This window comes from Limanda limanda, chromosome 16, assembly GCF_963576545.1.
Source record: "Limanda limanda chromosome 16, fLimLim1.1, whole genome shotgun sequence".
NCBI classification, from domain to species: domain Eukaryota; kingdom Metazoa; phylum Chordata; class Actinopteri; order Pleuronectiformes; family Pleuronectidae; genus Limanda; species Limanda limanda.
Genome location: NC_083651.1, coordinates 10,329,720 through 10,342,157, shown reverse-complemented (window position 1 = coordinate 10,342,157; position 12,438 = coordinate 10,329,720). Strand labels below are relative to the sequence as shown.

Here is a 12,438-nt window from a genome sequence, read left to right as displayed (position 1 = left end):
ATTAAAATATATATCATAAGCACGAACTGGCTGAAGACTGTGGAAGCAAAGACCACATTTCTCGCTAGAAATGGTGTCAGAATGTATTTTTATGCCCAGACTAAGTTACAAAATCATATTTTTATCTGAAAAAACAAGGACTGTCCGCCATGTTTTCCTTTCCGTAGACGGGAACTCGGGAGTCACGTGACGTGAAAACACGTCAATGCAAAACAATGGGCGGACCAAACGTTTCCATCTCACAATCTGATAGGCCAGATTGTGAGATGGAAACGTTTGTCCAAGTGGACCAACGTTCCCACTGAACGTTTCCTGATGAGACTGGGTTGACTATATAGTGGTTGCCACACGCCGCTACTGAAAGTATTTTAAAAACATAAGCATTGGATATATAAAATTTGACATTAAATTACTTTATAGAATTGGCGAGACCAGATTAGAATTAGGGTTAGAGTTAGGGGATAGGGTTAACCCTAACCCCTAACCCAGACTGAATTGTCATTTTGTTTTCACTGTATTATTCATTTTCATTCTGAGGCCAGTTTCTGTTTCAGAAGGGTTTGTTATTTTGCTCTCACCGATCAGCAGGGCCAGAAAAACAGTATTACTTCTGTCAACTCCATTTTCAAATTTCGTTGAGACTGAAGGAACTGTCACACATGCAGGAGTGAACTTTATGTTTGTCACGTCGGTAAAAGACATGACAAAATAACCATCCTGCTTCTTGTCAGGTTTGTGATTGATCAACTGGTATTATAAAAACCGATAAGAGCAGCATCACTTCCAATTAAATGTAAGAGGTTTTCAAGAAAAAATAGCCTACTATTAAGAATGTTAATTATTGATGCGTTTAAGTGTAAGTAGCCTTTAAAAATTGTAGTTGGTTTATGGTGCTTAATCTATATGTTTTATTAACTGTTGGGTAATTTAATCCAGAGCAATGCATCATCTTTTAAAAGCAAAAGTCTGCAAAGTAACAATCCCCCTGAATGTATTGTGAAGCAAAACACACTGTTGGGCAAGGCCCAGTGATCCGACTTAGAACAAAGGGTCGTAAAACCTTAGGCCAGGCTCGGGTAACCCCTTACATTTAAAAACCCAGCATGGACCCTTATCTCCATGTGGCAAAAGATCACGTCCTGGTCCCCCACGGTAAGCCCGCCCCTGGGGGCCAAATCCTGACAACTCAATTGGCTGGAGGGCCACACTGACCCCTGACCCCTCCTCCCAGGGGGGAGTCACCTGAGACATGACTTAAAAGGGCCGAACTCACAGACTGACCTCTCTCTTCACTCAGATGCCCAAGCGACAACAGAACCCCTCCGGGGTTCTACTAGTTAACTCGGTATTTTTAAGAGACTCTCTTTGTCATCTTCCTTTCCACGCTGCTCAAGTTGTTTTCTGACCTCAAGAGGTCTAACCACACGACTCAGTAACTAAGGAGGCGACTAGACGTTTGTTTTATTCATTTCAATTCATTTCATTCATTCATTCTTTTATCTTAGTTGACGTTTTTATTTTGAAAAGGACTTTTCCTGTTTTTAACTTGGAAAGATCAAAACAGGAAATTGCTCGCTGGACGATCTCAGACTGTTTCCTTATCCACACGGACTTTACTTTATTCTTTCTCCACACGATCTACAACGGCTACAAGCAGCCGAACGTCCCTGTGAGGCAGCACGATCTCCGCTGCTGCAGAAGAAGACGAAACCTCATCTCGCCACGGAGCACAACGGATCGGCTCCGGCCCAGCTGCGGTGCTCACGAGAGCCCGTCTGAGAAACTTCAAGCGATTCACTGAACCTCCGGGGATTCGCGCCAAGTCGCATGCAACCCACGAAATCACGGTCACAGTAAGAGGCTTATGTTGTCTGGGCAGATGTTAGTTTTAATATGTAGCATATTATTTAATACTTGAGTGTATTTTGTTGATGGAACTTCCGTGTTCCATTGTTTTAGCCGGCCACTACTCCGAGCCGCTACTTCCGGTTTCCGGTTGGATCGCAATGTTTTGTGTTGCAGTAAATAGGGCCGCGAGAAGCGCCTCCGCCCGCACTGTTAACGTCTGTGTGCGTCTGCAGTGATTTCACCGATCAGAACCTCGGCCCACAACGCTCGCTTGAGGGCTGAGGGGTGAATCACTGTTAACTCATCTCAGACGTATTTTTAAGAGCTTCTTTGGACTCTCCTTACATGTTTTCTCATGTTCTCTCTCTCTCTCTCTCTCTCTCCTTCTAAACCGACCTATACACACTCCTGACCTGTATTTATAATACAGGTCATGTCACATAGTTAAATCTATGCTTAGAGAGGCTGAACACATCTGGAAACCATTCGGCCCCAAAGCCAAGCAGAGATAAGAATTCTCTTTGTCTAAAATTTCCTTGGTGTAATTCATGTGACGACCACCAGTGTGCGCTCCGGCCACATGGTGTCATTAACATATTCTCCATTTTGGATAACGTTAAGTTAAACCCACCATTTTGAGTCTATTATTGCCACGCCTCCGCTCTCTCTCTCCTCCCATCCTGGCTCTAAATTCATAACGGCTCCGCCATCTTGTTTTGTAGTCAATCCGCCATTTTGAGAGTTTTTAGGCCTTGATTCCACGAATCATGATCGGCCTCCATCTTAGATGTGATGTCACTACGCGTCATCGCCACCCCCCTTCTTTTTCTCTCTCTCGCACACACACACACACACACACACACACACACACACACATTGATAGACACAGACAGACACACACACACACAGAGACACATAGATGGACCAGAGGTTACATGCGTGTTCTAAATTGTGATAAGCTGCTGTTGTTATCTTTGAAATATGGGAGTTTGTTAAGATGATGAATCATTAAATAACACTAACTTTATTTCACACACACACACATAGACACACACACACAGAGAGACACTTTGACACAGACACACACACACATAGAGACAGACATACATAGGTAGACCGCAGGTTGTCCATGTATTTTCTGAATTGTGATAAGTGCTGCTGCTGTGTTTACCTTTGAAATATTGGAGCTTGTTAAAATGATAAATCATTGAATAACATTATAACTTTATTTCCCCTTTTTAATAAATACTTTTGTAATTAAAGTATCTGTAGTCTGTGATTATTTGTGCATATGTATGTGATTGCAGCTGGATTATGATCGCCTGTGCTCGAACTTAGAAGCCTTCACTGTTTATTAAGTAATCGTTAATATTAAAATATTGACATTATTAATTTGACATTTATCATTATGAGACTGATAATTATAGCTTGACATCGTTGGTCCCTGGTAACCAGGGTGGTGCCCCCCTTTCTCAATTATTAATATAGATAGTATTATTCTTAAATTGATAATTTTATTGTTTTAGACTAATTATTTTCATTATTCTTGGTTGATAACCTTATCATTGTTAATTGACAGCTTGTACTTTCTAATTGATAATTCCTATTTTCTCATTAGTGGTTTTATTGTTATTTGATTACTGATCATCTTCAATTAATAATTTAATTATTTTTGATAGATAATTTTTATTATTTTAATAATCCTATTTCATGATTATTAATAATTAGCCAACGTCAAGTCTACTCCTATTGCACAACATAAATGGTGCCCCCTGTGAGGCGATCTAACTCCAGCTGTATCATAATACTGTGTACAATAATCCAGATTCTTTTTTTTTTTCCAGAAATTTAATTTTTTTGAAAAATCTAAATTTTTTTGAAAATTTGATTTTTTCAAAACTTTTCCTTTCTCTCATTTGGTATTGATCATGATTCGTTGTTGAAGAAGAAAATAATTTTGGAAATTTATTCTTCTTTGCAAAGTTTTATTTTTAATTCATTTGAACTTTTACCAAACCGGTATACCGGTGCCTGGTGTATCCGTAATTGGCTGCAGATTGCAATCGGTGGTTGTGTTCTCGAGGCACAAGAATCATAAATAATTTAAGAAAAGAGAAAAATGATTCTAGGAATTTATTTCTCTTTGAAAATTTTTATTGTAATCCCTTTGCACCTGTCCCAAGCAGGTATACTAGTGCCTTGTGTATCCGTGGGTGGTTGCTTCTAGCATATAAGTGGTTGTGTCATCTCAATGCACAATAATTATGATTACATTTTTGAAGAGAGACATAGGTTCGAAACTAATTTCTCTTTGAATTTTCTTTATTCTTAATTCCCTTTGCTAAGCAGACTTTTGTGTAACTTTGGTTGGTTGCTGACTGCGTTTCAGTAGTTGGTAATTTTTATTGGAGATTTTCTGCATGCTTTTTGATCTTAAGGAGACAAACTAGATTTGAGAGACTAGTTTTGAGAAGACTAGTTGTTGAACAACTAGGTCTTAAGGATTGAGCCACCGAGCTATCCTTCATTGACACTTTATAGACACAGGGTGAAGCTCACCTGTGCATCTTGTTGTGTAGTTTTTTTAATTAAGTGTTTTACCCACTTTTTCTAAGCAAGCGTGAGCAGTCCACCAGGTGCCTTTTCGCACTCAGAACATGAGTAGCATGTACCACCATGGGGCAAGCGCTCCCTCAGGACCAGACGTCCTATTAGAGACTGTAGCCAGTCTGATTAATTTTTTCTAATGATGCGGTGAGTGAATTGAGTGAGTATGATTAAAGTACCTGCGATCGAAAGATCAAGAACTGTCCATGCACTCATCAACCCCACTGGCCCGCATCTGAAAATACCCCATGCTCTGGGTCAACTGACACTCCTCTACCAGCAGAGAGCCGAGCTGCAGACCCAAGAACATGCGAAGGCGCTCAGAGCCATGCAAGCAGCATGTCGAGCGGAGCAGGAGAAAAACTCCTACCTGCGGCATATCGAGACCCGCAAAGAACAGGACCAGGCGGTGCAGGAGCACACGCAGGTCAAAGGTCAGCAGAAAGGGGGGCACAGTCAAACAGAGCTGTCCCCCCCTCCAGCTGAGATCCCTGATGACAGGGCCAGGAGCTGACGTCATTCCCGGTGGAGCCAGCAGAGCAGAGACACTGGGAGAACAGCTGCGAGCACAGCTCCACAACCCTCATGCAGAGGGAGCTTTGCTCTGGAGAGCCAGACACCCCCAGCAGTCAACCGCTCCGACCCACTCAACACCAAAGGGGGAGCAGGACTCAACCCCTAGACGTGCAGTGACCTGGGACCGCTATGAGGCAACATCAAATGCCTGTCCAGCGGACACACAGCATCCACTCCAGCCAGAAGGAACACATCCTGCGCGGAGCCATGCTGATCCACATCACGACGACGGAAGGAATCCGTCCTGGAGGGCTGAAAGAGATTCCCAGTCTGTCACTCAGGCAGAGGCGCACCATGACTCACGGTCGCGTCCTGGATGGTCCTCCAACCCCGGTGCAAGAGATGGTGGCCACGAAGATGAGTACCGTGGCACATTCGAGTCAAAAGACACTGATGACTCAGCACCCCCTCAAAGAGAGGAAATCCGCAACCGGCGGCAAGAGCCCCTTGAAAAGACATTTATCGCTTCGACCCAGACAACCGAGGGTGTAACGAAGACGACACCGTGGTTCTGGCAGTTCAAGTCCAACTCAATGTGGACCCGGCGCTGGAAGATGACAACTTTCCCCACGCCAGGATGAACCCCAGCAAAGAGAACCAGAAACAACGACCCTTCCAACAGGGTGCCCCTCAAAACCAAGGGGGTGAGGATTTCAACCAGCCCCACAAACAGTTTCGACCTCAGCACCTGAATCCCTCTCAACAGAGAAGTAGGGGCTGTAACCAAAGGAAACCCCATCAATACCAGGAGTATAGATATGGTGACCGAAATCCAACACATGGGATGCATCCTGGCACAGAGGAATTAATACGGAGATGTGTGGATGAAGCAATGAGAGACATTGTGCCACGTGTTCCTCCAGGCTCCCCTAAGAGACCAGACACTGAACCCCGTTGGCGAAACTAGAAGCAGTTGCCCTCCTTCTCCACTCCTAAAGATGACTTCAATGACTGGGAAGGACCGAGGCGCTGCCAGAAACCCCCTCTCACCTCCACACCTGAAAGGGGGGGGGGAAGAAATCCCAATTTTAAAACAAAGACCGCTCAAACCACTCACTCCATCAATAGCTGCATGTTTTAGACCCTCTGTCAGTAAATTGTATAACGTATGTTCAGGTAGTGAACTCCTTAGACCTCGTTGAGGATTTTGAAGTCGTTACCACTACGGTTGTGCAGCCCTCACGGGTACAGTTGGCAATTCAGTCTTGGCAGAAAAATCTCAATATCTGTAGATTTGCAAACCTAGAAATAGGATTTACCATATATTCACAGGTTAGCGAACAACAGAACGTGACTCGCCGTTCTAAATGTTTTGGTTTGACAGAATAACACACATGATTACCTCAAAACACCAGCACCTACTCAAACATTTTCTTCTGTTCCTTTTTCCACTTTTCTTTCATTTCACTCTTCACCGAAATTCATCAGTATGTTAACAATAACTGCCGATAAGCATTATGTGAAATTGAAATGTGCGCCGTGTTTTAGAATATATGTTGTTTAGCCTCTGTCTGCCCAGACAATTACCTCTCTCTGTTTAGACTCATGCCTCAAAGACATTTATGCCTCATGATGAACTAACTTTCAATGCTTCAACTCCACTCAAGGATTACCTCTCATGGATTATCACTGGACTCTCGACCCTAGCGTGCCCTGGAAACTGGGTAACGACCCACTTCCCAGGTCAAAGGGGGACTGTTGGGCAAGGCCCAGTGATCCGACTTAGAACAAAGGGTCGTAAAACCTTAGGCCAGGCTCGGGTAACCCCTTACATTTAAAAACCCAGCATGGACCCTTATCTCCATGTGGCAAAAGATCACGTCCTGGTCCCCCACGGTAAGCCCGCCCCTGGGGGCCAAATCCTGACAACTCAATTGGCTGGAGGGCCACACTGACCCCTGACCCCTCCTCCCAGGGGGGAGTCACCTGAGACATGACTTAAAAGGGCCGAACTCACAGACTGACCTCTCTCTTCACTCAGATGCCCAAGCGACAACAGAACCCCTCCGGGGTTCTACTAGTTAACTCGGTATTTTTAAGAGACTCTCTTTGTCATCTTCCTTTCCACGCTGCTCAAGTTGTTTTCTGACCTCAAGAGGTCTAACCACACGACTCAGTAACTAAGGAGGCGACTAGACGTTTGTTTTATTCATTTCAATTCATTTCATTCATTCATTCTTTTATCTTAGTTGACGTTTTTATTTTGAAAAGGACTTTTCCTGTTTTTAACTTGGAAAGATCAAAACAGGAAATTGCTCGCTGGACGATCTCAGACTGTTTCCTTATCCACACGGACTTTACTTTATTCTTTCTCCACACGATCTACAACGGCTACAAGCAGCCGAACGTCCCTGTGAGGCAGCACGATCTCCGCTGCTGCAGAAGAAGACGAAACCTCATCTCGCCACGGAGCACAACGGATCGGCTCCGGCCCAGCTGCGGTGCTCACGAGAGCCCGTCTGAGAAACTTCAAGCGATTCACTGAACCTCCGGGGATTCGCGCCAAGTCGCATGCAACCCACGAAATCACGGTCACAGTAAGAGGCTTATGTTGTCTGGGCAGATGTTAGTTTTAATATGTAGCATATTATTTAATACTTGAGTGTATTTTGTTGATGGAACTTCCGTGTTCCATTGTTTTAGCCGGCCACTACTCCGAGCCGCTACTTCCGGTTTCCGGTTGGATCGCAATGTTTTGTGTTGCAGTAAATAGGGCCGCGAGAAGCGCCTCCGCCCGCACTGTTAACGTCTGTGTGCGTCTGCAGTGATTTCACCGATCAGAACCTCGGCCCACAACGCTCGCTTGAGGGCTGAGGGGTGAATCACTGTTAACTCATCTCAGACGTATTTTTAAGAGCTTCTTTGGACTCTCCTTACATGTTTTCTCATGTTCTCTCTCTCTCTCTCTCTCTCTCCTTCTAAACCGACCTATACACACTCCTGACCTGTATTTATAATACAGGTCATGTCACATAGTTAAATCTATGCTTAGAGAGGCTGAACACATCTGGAAACCATTCGGCCCCAAAGCCAAGCAGAGATAAGAATTCTCTTTGTCTAAAATTTCCTTGGTGTAATTCATGTGACGACCACCAGTGTGCGCTCCGGCCACATGGTGTCATTAACATATTCTCCATTTTGGATAACGTTAAGTTAAACCCACCATTTTGAGTCTATTATTGCCACGCCTCCGCTCTCTCTCTCCTCCCATCCTGGCTCTAAATTCATAACGGCTCCGCCATCTTGTTTTGTAGTCAATCCGCCATTTTGAGAGTTTTTAGGCCTTGATTCCACGAATCATGATCGGCCTCCATCTTAGATGTGATGTCACTACGCGTCATCGCCACCCCCCTTCTTTTTCTCTCTCTCGCACACACACACACACACACACACACACACACACACACATTGATAGACACAGACAGACACACACACACACAGAGACACATAGATGGACCAGAGGTTACATGCGTGTTCTAAATTGTGATAAGCTGCTGTTGTTATCTTTGAAATATGGGAGTTTGTTAAGATGATGAATCATTAAATAACACTAACTTTATTTCACACACACACACATAGACACACACACACAGAGAGACACTTTGACACAGACACACACACACATAGAGACAGACATACATAGGTAGACCGCAGGTTGTCCATGTATTTTCTGAATTGTGATAAGTGCTGCTGCTGTGTTTACCTTTGAAATATTGGAGCTTGTTAAAATGATAAATCATTGAATAACATTATAACTTTATTTCCCCTTTTTAATAAATACTTTTGTAATTAAAGTATCTGTAGTCTGTGATTATTTGTGCATATGTATGTGATTGCAGCTGGATTATGATCGCCTGTGCTCGAACTTAGAAGCCTTCACTGTTTATTAAGTAATCGTTAATATTAAAATATTGACATTATTAATTTGACATTTATCATTATGAGACTGATAATTATAGCTTGACATCGTTGGTCCCTGGTAACCAGGGTGGTGCCCCCCTTTCTCAATTATTAATATAGATAGTATTATTCTTAAATTGATAATTTTATTGTTTTAGACTAATTATTTTCATTATTCTTGGTTGATAACCTTATCATTGTTAATTGACAGCTTGTACTTTCTAATTGATAATTCCTATTTTCTCATTAGTGGTTTTATTGTTATTTGATTACTGATCATCTTCAATTAATAATTTAATTATTTTTGATAGATAATTTTTATTATTTTAATAATCCTATTTCATGATTATTAATAATTAGCCAACGTCAAGTCTACTCCTATTGCACAACAACACCATATTACCCCGGTACAGACTTTAGCTGTACAGGACTTTTCAGTTGAGCGAGTCTGAATCCTGCTGCTCGCAGAAGTAATGGAGTTTTATGGAAAAGTCGAGGCGTCTAAGTTGACTGTAAACTGGCTGTCACAGTCGTTTATGGCCTCCAGATCCATTGACCTGATGTTGTGGATGTGCTGGCAGCACAAACACAGACAGCCCAGAGACTGTCTCCGAGTGCTAAAAACAGTTAACAGCATTTAGCCATATTAAACAGAATATTAATGGATTTGGAATGAGACCACCGAGCGCCATTAAAAGCTCAAAGTGAGCTGTTATGCAGATATAGCTCCCATTACCTCCATTTACCTAGCCTTTTATTCACCCGCTGACAGTGGTAAACAAAAAGCAAAGGGCTTTAAATCAACGCCACCCGCCTCCTGCGAGCTTTACAAAACATTGATGATTACAGGTAAAAGTGAGTGTGACGTTACATTTTCTAATCACCTCATCTCGCGGCAGACTGCCGGTGCCAGCAGCACTTCAATGACACTACCTGTCCCGAGGAAAACATTTAGAGTGAAGGCACACGTCCGACTGACTCAGTGTCACGCACGGCATCGCGAAATGAAGCTGGACACCGGAGCTCCAGTTTGCTGTGGTATGAATGACACGAGTTCTGATAGAATGCAAGAAGAGGAGTTTATTTTCTTATTCATAATTACTGGTTTCAATCTTCTTCACAGCGCGCCTGTACAGTACTAGGATAAACAGTGACAGCTCGGAGAGTTATGCTAATGGGTGTGTACAGTGACAGAGGATGGCTCAGTCAATCATAAACACCTCTCATCTCCTAATCACAAGCCAGAAGCAGGCCGGGGATGCCTGCTGGATACACTACGGCACAACACTGACAAACATAATGATCAACAACCGCTGACGTTCTGCAGCAAATATGCAGGCGCAACACTTTCAGATCAACAAACTTAAGAGCGGATTCAAACTCTTGAACGCGTCGTCACCGCAGCTTCGGCCGCATCTTATTTTAGAGGTGTGCAAATAGAGGAATATCGGCCACAGTTAATGACAAAAAGAAATCCCAAATCAGGTGGAAAATGAAAGTTTGCCGGTCCGTTTAACAAAGGGATACCCAGGTCTGTCAGAGTACTCTCCGATTCCTCGCTGTTGGGAGTTTGGGGGAAAACACAGCAGCAGCCACAGCGGCTCCCTCAGCTCTGTCCATTTCCATAAACGCTGCTGGCTGTCTCACCTACACCAGGAACACTGCTAGGCTAAATGCCCTGGCATATAATTTCCCTCCTTGCCTCTCTCACCTATTCCGAAACCAAATGTTCATTACCATGCAGCCTGCCTCGGAGGAAGAGAAGGAGAAAACGACGACGAGTACAGAGCTGAGATCATTGACAGCTTGATGTGACGAAGGTCAATTGAAATAACAGGTTTTTGTGTGTTTATATTCTAAATGGGCCACTTGTGCTTGGCTCCCTGCAGAAGGGGAGGTTATGTTTAAAGTCTGAGGCCGAGACACACACACACACACACACACACACACACACACACACACACACACACACACACACACTGCAAGCAATGAATGGCATTCATTTCCTGAAGACTTACTCTAACCTGAACCATAACTACTTCTTGCCTTACCCTAACCCTTAAAACTTGTTCTCACTTTAAAATTCAATGTCGTCATGGAGACTTGCATGAGGAAGTCCTGAAATGTGAGTGTGAGGTCCCATCAGCATGAGTATTATCTGACCCACAGACACACAAACACACAGGTTTGTGCAGCTATTCTCATTAAGACTTTGCATTGACTTCCACTCATTGTGGAAAGCCAAACCAAAACCTTATCCCTAACCTTCACCAGGACCAATTCCTGCTGAATCCCTAGTCTTAACCTCACCACAAATCACATCTCACCCCTAACCTTAACCAGGACTTCAGAAATTATGTTAAGCCTAATTAGGAACAGGTTTCCATAAGATCTACAGTTCCTGCCAAGGTTTGCGTTTATGCTGGAAAAGGTCCTGAAGAGGTAACTACAACGAGCACACACACACACACACACACACACACACACTTTCACTCACTGTAATGAGCAGGTTATGCTAAGGCACAGGCTGCTAAAATCTGAAATTATAATCAACCCTCTCTCTCCCCACCCCCTCTGTCTCCCCCTCGTCTCCATCTCCCTTCCCTCCTTCACTAAGCACCGGAGGTAACGAGTTTATTGATAACATGCAGAGAAGAAGCGCCTCTCTCAAATTAGTGTTGTTCTACATTATTAGATGGACTCGGGCACTTCAGACCGCTACAAGACCATTACCTCATTTCTGTCCCAAACCGCACATAAGTGTTAAAACCTATTACTCAACATTAAGTAGAAAACCTTTCCTGAAGCTGTGTTGTTCACACCCAAATAGTTTCGACTACAAAGTTCAGAGGTAGGGTTCTGATGAGTGCCGCTCTGCGTTCTTTGTGCCTTTGTTTTCGTATGCAGGCTGGGTGTACGGCCTGTCAGACGACTGGCAGCTCTGCATCTGGCAAACCATCTGGATGAGGAAGAGCACATGTGACCCACATACCTGGAGTGTGACCCCACTCTGTGACATACAGTAAAAATACACCCGAAAGTTGTAGGAGGCAGCAAGTGATTACTGGGATTTACGATGGAGGTGTATTAAGGACTAATCCAGTTATACACATTTTTACAGAAAAAACGTAATGTTTACATTGTTTATCAATAAATACTTTCTTCTCTTAACTCAAACTTTATATTTTTGGTTGTATACTGTGAAATATCTAGCCTCAATTAATGTTTTTTGTCAAAAGGGTTTGATAACGACATCTTAGGAGTTTTTTATTAACATATATATATATATATATATATATTGGCCAATATATTGGTATCTAAATGTCTTTACTTCAATTTTTGGGGGCATCAGTGTGGACTCTATTCAACAGTATGGCAGGATTACACTAAAACTCCTCAAAGGATAACCACAAACCTTAGTGGAAGGATGTGACATGGGCCAAGGGAGAATCCATTACATTTTAGGGTGGATCTGGACAAAGGGGCAAATGCAGGAATTTTGCTTTG

General features: G+C 43.2%; 1 long non-coding RNA gene across 1 annotated transcript in view; it reads right to left on the bottom strand.

Annotated features, from left to right (window-relative positions):
* LOC133021964 (uncharacterized) overlaps positions 1-12,438 on the bottom strand; it is a 94,185-nt gene that overhangs the window by 16,445 nt on the left and 65,302 nt on the right. The window lies entirely within an intron of this gene.